Source organism: Coregonus clupeaformis, chromosome 1, assembly GCF_020615455.1.
Source record: "Coregonus clupeaformis isolate EN_2021a chromosome 1, ASM2061545v1, whole genome shotgun sequence".
NCBI classification, from domain to species: domain Eukaryota; kingdom Metazoa; phylum Chordata; class Actinopteri; order Salmoniformes; family Salmonidae; genus Coregonus; species Coregonus clupeaformis.
Genome location: NC_059192.1, coordinates 7,514,596 through 7,523,784, shown reverse-complemented (window position 1 = coordinate 7,523,784; position 9,189 = coordinate 7,514,596). Strand labels below are relative to the sequence as shown.

The following is a 9,189-nucleotide window of genomic DNA, read 5'->3' as shown; positions in this document are numbered from 1 at the left end:
TAGGGAGAGGATATACTATAGTAGCAGGAACACACTGGCCTGGTGGGGTAGGGAGAGGATATACTATAGTAGCAGGAACACACTGGCCTGGTGGGGTAGGGGAGAGGATATACTATAGTAGCAGGAACACACTGGCCTGGTGGGGTAGGGAGAGGATATACTATAGTAGCAGGAACACACTGGCCTGGTGGGGTAGGGAGAAATATAGTAGAGAAACACTGGCCTGGTGGGGTAGGGAGAGGATATACTATAGTAGCAGGAACACACTGGCCTGGTGGGGTAGGGAGAGGATATACTATAGTAGCAGGAACACACTGGCCTGGTGGGGTAGGGAGAGGATATACTATAGTATAAAGTAGCAGTAAGCTGTAGACGTATGTTAGGACATAATTCCCTTCTACCTGTAGACCAGGGTTCCCCGCGAGATGCCGAATTTGACCCGCAGGTGGTTTTATTTGGCCCCTCAAGTTTTCTGAGCAAAACAAATATGTGATCGTATACAAAATGTAAGCAAGGTTTGAAATGATTATGTTTTAGTCAAACATATCTGTTTGGGCTTCTTGCAGTCAATAAGCATGTCCACAAATTATTTGTAATTATAAACTGGGGTGGTTCGAGCCCAGGATGCTGATTGGCTGACAGCCGTGGTATATCAGTCCGTATACCACGGGTATGACAACATTTATTTTTACTGCTCTAATTACGTTGGTAACCAGATTATAATAGCAATCAGGCACCTTGGGGGTGTATAAGAACTGCCCTTAGCCGTGGTATATTGGCCATATACCACAACCCCTCAGGCCTTATTGCTTAATTATGTTCCGGCCCCCCGACCATCCGTTCAATAAAAAAAATCTGCCCAGGCTGAATCTAGTTGATAATCCCTGCTGTCTACCTGCTACAGAGACATCCCAGATGGCAGTATATAGTGCACTACTTTTGACCAGAGCACTATGGGCCCTCCAGTAGTACACCGCATAGGGAATAGGGTGCTATTTGGGGACATGGTCCATAGAGCTCCCTCACCCACGGAGAGCCTCAAACCAGGAAGGGGTATTTAAGTGGGAGAGCAGCTTTTCATAACGTCCATATTAGCACCAGCACAAGACACCGTGGAATCTCCTGTCCAACTGAATGACGAGCACATCTCATGTTTTGGTTTGTCACCTAGCAACGTGAAATAGAGAGCAAGTTAGCCGTTCTGCATGGCTGACGTCCAGAGACCATCCTGACAGCAATGTCCTGACGTCCAGACAGTCACACACACAAACACATTTACACGCACGCACAGACACGCGCACAGCAGTTTCTCCCCTCTCAACTCCTCATAGGATGCTTGCCAGTTGGTGTGAGCCAGTTTTCTGTGAGCGTAGCACACCTGGGCTTTAGGAAACATGTCTGGTGGAAAATAATACTTTAAAAGTGAGCTTTACACTTGATCTGTGAAAACCCCAGTCAGCACGGGAGCTCAGAGCTGTATTGTGGGGAAAATAGATTTTTACCGGCTGGGGGCCATGCATACTTCCTCTTTTTATCCTGCCAGGACTGTGTGTGTGTGTGTGTGTGTGTGTGTGTGTGTGTGTGTGTGAGAGAGAGGGGCACTACTCCCTCTCATCTGTAATGTAGGAGACAACATGTATGTCACCATTCAAAACACAGGTAAAAAAGGTGTGCTGTGCACTAGTTTCTTCTTGAACGTAAACACCACTGTTTCTGACACACAGCCATACGCAGTACAGTAATTACAGTTCAAACAAGGTTTCGAATCTTCCAAGTAAGCCATAATAACTCACGTAGTTACTAGTTATCCTTTACAGATGTCTGGCTGTTCTGTACTGCAACCTAACTTACGACCTTTCACCTTTCCAAGGTCATTTTACTTTTCAAGGACACCTAAAATCATGAAGGAGACGGCAGGGATCTGACTCCCGTGAGGTTTCCACTACCAGTCTACCACCCATAATAACATAACCTACAGTGCGTTCAGAAAGTATTCACACCCTTTTAATTTTTCCACTTGTTACAGCCCGAGTTTAAAATGGATTAAATTGACATTTTGTGTCACTGATCTAAACACAAAACCCCATAATGTCAAAGTGGAATTTTGTTTGTATACTGAACAGAAATATAAATGCAACATGTAAAGTGTTGGTACCACGTTTCATGAGCTGAAATAAAAAGATCCCAAACATTTTACATACTGACAAAAAGCTTATTTCTCTCAAATGTTGGGCACACATTTGTTTACATCCCTGTTAGTGAGCATTTCTCCTTTGCCAAGATAATCCATCCACCTGACAGGTGTGGCATATCTAGAAGCTGATTAAACAGCGTGATAATTACACAGGTGCACCTTGTGCTGGGGACAATAAAAGGCCGCTCTAAAATGTGCCGTTTTGTCACACAACACAATGCCACAGATGTCTAAAATTTTGAGGGAGTGTGCAATTGGCATGCTGACTGCAGGAGTGTCCAACAGAGCTGTTGCCAGATAATTGTATGTTCATTTCTCTACCATAAGCCTCCTCCAACGTCATTTTAGAGACTTTGGCAGTACATCCAACAGGCCTCACAACCGCAGACCAGGTGTAAACATCTGGCTTCTTCACCTGCAGGATAGTCTGAGGAGAGGGAGGGGGGTGCTGAGGAGTATTTCTGTCTGCAACAAATCCCTTTAGTGGGTGGGCCTATGCCCTCCCAGACCCACCCATGGCTGCACCCCTGTCCAGTCATGTGAAATCCATAGATTAGGGTCTAATGAATGTATTTAAATGAACTGTAACTCAGTAAAATATTTGAAATTGTTGCATGTTGTGTTTATATTTTTGTTCAGTAAATAGAACATTTTAGAAATTAATAAAAAATGAAAAGGTGAAATGTCTTGAGTCAATAAGTATTCAACCCCTTTGTTATGGCAAGCCTAAATAATATACTAAAGTACTAAAATGTACTTAAATCACATAATAAGTTGCATGGACTCATTCTGTGTTATATAATAGTGGTTAACATGATTTTTGAATAACTACCCCATCTCTGTACCCCACACACAAAATGATCTGTAAGGTCCCTCAATCGAGTAGTGAATTTCAAGAACAGATTCAACCACAAAGACCAGTGAGGTTTTTCAATGCCTCACAAAGAAGGTCACCGATTGGTAGACACCATCCCCACCAAAAAACAAGCTGAATATCCCTTTGAGAATGGTGAAGTTATTAATTAGGCTTTGGATGGTGTATCAATACACTCAGTCACTACAAAGACACAGGCGTCCTTCCTAACTCAGTTGCCGGAGAAGAAGGAAACCGCTCAGGGATTTCACCATGAGGACAATGGTGATTTTAAAATAGTTAAAGAGTTTAATGATTGTGATAGATGGATCAACAACATTGTAGTTACTCCACAATACTAACGTAAATGACAGAGTGAAAAGAAGGAAGCTTGTACAGAATAAAAAATATTCCAAAACATGCATCCTGTTTGCAACAAGGCACTAAAGTAATACTGCAGAAAATGTGGCAAAGAAATGAACTTTTTGTCCTGAATACAAAGCGTTATGTTTGGGCCAAATCCAACACAACACATCACTGCGTTCCACGCTTCATATTTTCGAGCATGGTGGTGGCTGCATCATGTTATGGGTATGCTTGTAATCAGCAAGGACTAGGAAGTTTTTTTAGGATAAAAAGAAATGGAATAGAGCTAAGCACTGGCAAAATCCTAGAGGAAAACCTTTCCAACAGACACTGGAAGACGAATTCACCTTTCAGCTGGACAATAACCTAAAACACAAGGCCAAATCTACACTGGAGTTGCTTACCAAGATGACATTGAATGCTCCTGAGTGGCCTAGTTACAATTTTGACTTAAAATCGGCTTGAAGATCTACAGCAAGACTTGAAAATGGCTGTCTTGCAATGATCAACAACCAACTTGACAGAGCTTGAAGAATTCTAAAAAGAATAATGGGCAAATATTGTACAATGCAGGTGTGCAAAGCTCTTAGAAATGTACCAAAATTCTCACAGCTAATCGCTGCCAAAGGTGTTTCTAACATGTATTGTGTCAGGGGGGTGAATACTTCTCTAATCAATATATTCGTGTTTTATTTGTCATACATTTTTTATAAATGTTAGAATTTTTCTTCCACTTTGACATTAGAGTATGCTGTGTAGATGTTTGACCAAAAATGACAATTAAATCCATTTTAATCCCACTTTGTAGCACAAAAAAAAGTGGTAAAGGGGTGTGAATAACTTCTTAAAGAACTGTATACATTTTCTATCAAAATCTCAATGTTGAAGTGTTTACAAATTAGCTAGGGATTATATAACTAAACCATATAACCTCCTATGTACAATTGTTTGTTCAAAAAAGCATTAAACCCCTGGACTGTGTTGTCAAGACTGGCTAGCAGACAGATGTGACAACTAGCTGTCTAGGGTAAGGCTAAATGCAACTGTGCATCGTCTCTGACAACACACCAACATTCATTAATTAATTAATTCATTCATTCATTCATTCATTATTGCATGCAGTCTAAACACAGTTCACTTCTGCCTGACAATATTGACACAACGAACGAGGAGGAGCTGTCAACCTCAAGTAGCGTCCGAGGCTAGCTAACTAACTGCTAGCTAGCCAGCTAGTAAATGCCTTTAAACTGCAATCGGGTAACTCAATATCACATGAATACTGGCTAAAGACAATTATTTTGCTACTTACTTGAGTTTCGAGACGACTACGACAGGTCTTGAACAGTTTCTGTGCAAATATCAAATATCTAGCTACGACGTTTCTACCAAAGTCTGTTTTCGCTTTTTGCAGTCAGACTTGCTCCTTCAACGTCCAAAACACTCCACCGGAAGGCCCAATCCTCACTAGTTGTTACATCCACAAAGTCATAAACCCCGCCTATTTCTAACATGTATCTTCTTAAACATTTGATTTTAAACCTAACCCTAACCGTAACTCTAACCTTAACCACACTGCTAACCTTATGCTTAACCTTAAATTAAGAACAAAAAGCGAATTTCTGTTTTCATTAATTTTTACGATAAGCCAATTCTGGCTTTGTGGCTGTGGTAACTAGTGGAAACCGCCTTCCCGCCCCAGCTCACGCCCCCTCCAGTACGTCACTACGGAGTTTGGAGACGGAACAAAGATCCACCAAGCTCCACCCATTGCGGGTAGGGAGTCACATGTAACCATTCACTAAGTGAATGCTCCACTGTGTATTGCATAGAAAGTTGACATTTATTCCATGTTTATGTGTATATACAGTACCAGTCAAAAGATTGGACACACCTACTCATTCAAGGGTTTTTCTTTGAGAGAATGCCAAGAGTGTGCAAAGCTGTCATCAAGGCAAAGGGTGGCTATTTGAAGAATCTCAAATATAAAATATATTTTGATTTGTTTAACACTGTTTTTGTTTACTACATGATTCCATATGTGTTATTTCATAGTTTTGAGGTCTTCACTATTATTCTACAATGTAGAAAATAGTAAAAATAAAGAAAAACCCTTGAATGAGTAGGTGTGTCCAAACTTTTGACTGGTACTGTATATATATACAGTTGAAGTCGGAAGTTTACATACACTTTTGGCGAGTCGGTTAGGACATCTACTTTGTGCATGACACAAGTCATTTCTCCAACAATTGTTTACAGACAGATTATTTCACTTATAATTCACTGTAGCACAATTCCAGTGGGTCAGAAGTTTACATACACTAAGTTGACTGTGCCTTTAAACAGCTTGGAAAATGTCATGGCTATAGAAGCTTCTGATATGCTAATTGACATAATTTGAGTCAATTGGAGGTGTACCTGTGGATGTGTTTCAAGGCCTACCTTCAAACTCAGTGGCTCTTTGCTTGACATCATGGGAAAATCAAAAGAAATCAGCCAAGACCTCAGAAAAAAAATGGTAGACCTCCACAAGTCTGGTTCATCCTTGGGAGCAATTTCCAAACACCTGAAGGTACCACATTCATCTGTACAAACAATAGTACGCAAGTATAAACACCATGGGACCACGCAGCCGTCATACCGCTCAGGAAGGAGACGCGTTCTGTCTCCTAGAGATGAACGTACTTTGGTGCAAAAAGTGCAAATCAATCTCAGAACAACAGCAAAGGACCTTGTGAAGATGCTGGAGGAAATAGGTACAAAAGTCTCTATATCCATAGTAAAACGAGTCCTATATCGACATAACCTGAAAGGCCGCTCAGCAAGGAAGAAGCCACTGCTCCAAAACTGCCATAAAAAAAACAGACTACGGTTTGCAACTGCACATGGGGACAAAGATCGTACTTTTTGGAGAAATGTCCTCTGGTCTGATTAAACAAAAATATAACTGTTTGGCCATAATGACCATTGTTATGTTTGGAGGAAAAAGGGGGGCTTGCAAGCAGAAGAACACCATCCCAACCGTGAAGCACGGGGGTGGCAGCATCATGCTGTGGGGGTGCTTTGCTGCAGGAGGGACTGGTGCACTTCACAAAACAGATGGCATCATGAGGAAGGAAAATTATGTGGATATATTGAAGCAACATCTCAAGACATCAGTCAGGACGTTAAAGCTTGGTCGCAAATGGGTCTTCCAAATGGACAATGACCCCAAGCATACTTCCAAAGTTGTGGCAAAATGGCTTAAGGACAACAAAGTCAAGGTATTGGAGTGGCCATCACAAAGCCCTGACCTCAATCCTATAGAACATTTGTGGGCAGAACTGAAAAAGTGTGTGCGAGCAAGGAGGCCTACAAACCTGACTCAGTTACACCAGCTCTGTCAGGAGGAATGGGCTTATTGTAGGAAGCTTGTGGAAGGCTACCCGAAACGTTTGATCCAAGTTAAACAATTTAAAGACAATGCTACCAAATACTAATTGAGTGTATGTAAACTTCTGACCCACTGGGAATGTGATGAAAGAAGTAAAAGCTGAAATAAATCATTCTCTCTACTATTATTCTGACATTTCACAGTCTTAAAATAAAGTGGTGATCCTAACTGACCTAAGACAGGGAATTTTTACTAGGATTAAATGTCAGGAATTGTGAAAAACTGAGTTTAAATGTATTTGGCTGAGGTGTATGTAAACTTCCGACTTCAACTGTATCTTTCTCTCAATTCAATTCAAGGGGCTTTATTGGCATGGGAAACATATGTTTACATTGCCAAAGCAAGTGAAATCGATAAACAAAAGAATAAAGACATTTCAGATGTCATATTATGTCTATATTCAGTGTTGTAACAATGTGCAAATAGTTAAAGTACGAAAGGGAAAATAAATAAACATAAATATGGGTTGTATTTACAATGGTGTTTGTTCTTCACTGGTTGCCCTTTTCTTGTGGCAACAGGTCACAAATATTGCTGCTGTGATTGCACACTGTGGTATTTCACCCAGTAGATATGGGAGTTTATACAAATTTGATTTGTTTTTTGAATTCTTTGTGGGTCTGTGTAATCTGAGGGAAATATGTGTCTCTAATATGGTCATACATTTGGCAGGAGGTTAGGAAGTGCAGATCAGTTTCCACCTTATTTTGTGGGCAGTGTGCACATAGCCTGTCTTCTCTTGAAAGCCAGGTCTGCCTACGGCGACTTTTCTCAATAGCAAGGCTATGCTCACTGAGTCTGTACATAGTCAAAGCTTTCCTTAATTTTGGGTCAGTCACAGTGGTCAGGTATTCTGCCACTGTCTACTCTCTGTTTAGGGCCAAATAGCATTCTAGTTTGCTCTGTTTTTTTTGTTAATTCTTTCCAATGTGTCAAGTAATGATCTTTTTGTTTTCTCATTATTAGGTTGGGTTTAATAATGTTGCTGTCCTGGGGCTCTGTGGGATCTGTTTGTGTTTGTGAACAGAGCCACAGGACCAGCTTGCTTAGCAGACTCTTCTCCAGGTTCATCTCTCTGTAGGTGATTGCTTTGTTATGGAAGGTTTGGGAATCGCTTCCTTTTAGGTGGTTGTAGAATTTAACGACTCTTTTCTGGATTTTGATGATTAGCGGGTATCGGCCAAATTCTGATCTGCATGCATTATTTGGTGTTTGAATTCTGCATGCAGAGTCTCAATTTGGTGTTTGTCCCATTTTGTGAATTCTTGGTTGGTGAGCGGACCCCAGTCCTCACAACCATGAAGGGAAATGGGTTCTATAACTGATTCAAGTATTTTTTGCCAGATCCTAATTGGTATGTCAAATTTTATGTTCATTTGATGGCATAGAAGGCCCTTCTTGCCTTGTCTCTCAGATCGTTCACAGCTTTGTAGAAGTTACCTGTGGCGTTGATGTTTAGGCTGAGGTATGTATAGTTTTTTGTGTGCTCTAGGGCAATGGTGTCTAGATGGAATTTGTATTTGTGGTCCTGGCAACTATTGTTTTTGTCTTACTGACGTCCACTTTCAGGGCCTAAGTCTGATAGAATCTGTGCAAAAGATATAGGTGCTGCTGTAGGCCCTCCTTGGTTGGGGACTGAAGCACCAGATCATCAGCAAACAGTAGACATTTGATGTCAGATTCTCGTAGGGTGAGGCCGGGTGCTGCAGACTGTTCTAGTGCCCTCGCCAATTCGTTGATATATATGTTGAAGAGGGTGGGGTTTAATTTGCATCCCTCTCTCACCCCACGGCCATGTGGAAATAAATGTGGGTGTTCTTTGCCAGTTTTAACCGCACACTTGTTGTTTGTGTACATAGATTTTATAATGTTGGATGTTTTTCCCACAACACCACTTTCCATCAATTTGTATAGCAGACCCTCATGCCAAATTGAGTCAAAAGCTTTTTTGAAGTCAACAAAGCATGAGAAGACTTTGCCTTTGTTTTGTTTTGTTTGTTTGTCAATTATGGTGTGCAGGGTGAATACGTGGTCTGTCGTACGGTAATTTGGTAAAAAAGCCACTTTGACATTTGCTCAGTACATTGTTTTCACTGAGGAAATGAACAAGTCTGCTGGTAATGATAATGCAGAGGATCTTCCCAAGGTTGCTGTTGACGCATATCCCACGGTAGTTATTGGGGTCAGATCTGACTCTACTTTTGTGGCTTGAGGACTCTCTCTCTCTCTCTCTCTCTCTCTCTCTGTCTCTGTCTCTGTCTCTGTCTCTGTCTCTGTCTCTGTCTCTGTCTCTGTCTCTGTCTCTGTCTCTGTCTCTGTCTCTGTCTCTGTCTCTGTCTCTCTCTC

General features: G+C 41.3%; 1 protein-coding gene across 6 annotated transcripts in view; it reads right to left on the bottom strand.

Annotated features, from left to right (window-relative positions):
- The window catches only part of micu1 (mitochondrial calcium uptake 1), a 142,629-nt gene extending 137,690 nt beyond the window's left edge, over nt 1–4,939 (bottom strand). For 4 of the 6 annotated variants that reach the window (XM_041891731.2, XM_041891814.1, XM_041891971.2 and 1 more), the window contains exon 1: nt 4,723–4,939. The gene's annotated coding sequence lies outside the window, so the exon portion shown is untranslated. The remainder of the gene's footprint in view (nt 1–4,722) is intronic. The other 2 variants (XM_041891895.1, XM_041892136.1) reach the window with 2 other exon arrangements.
- Nucleotides 4,940–9,189: the final 4,250 nt, after the last annotated feature.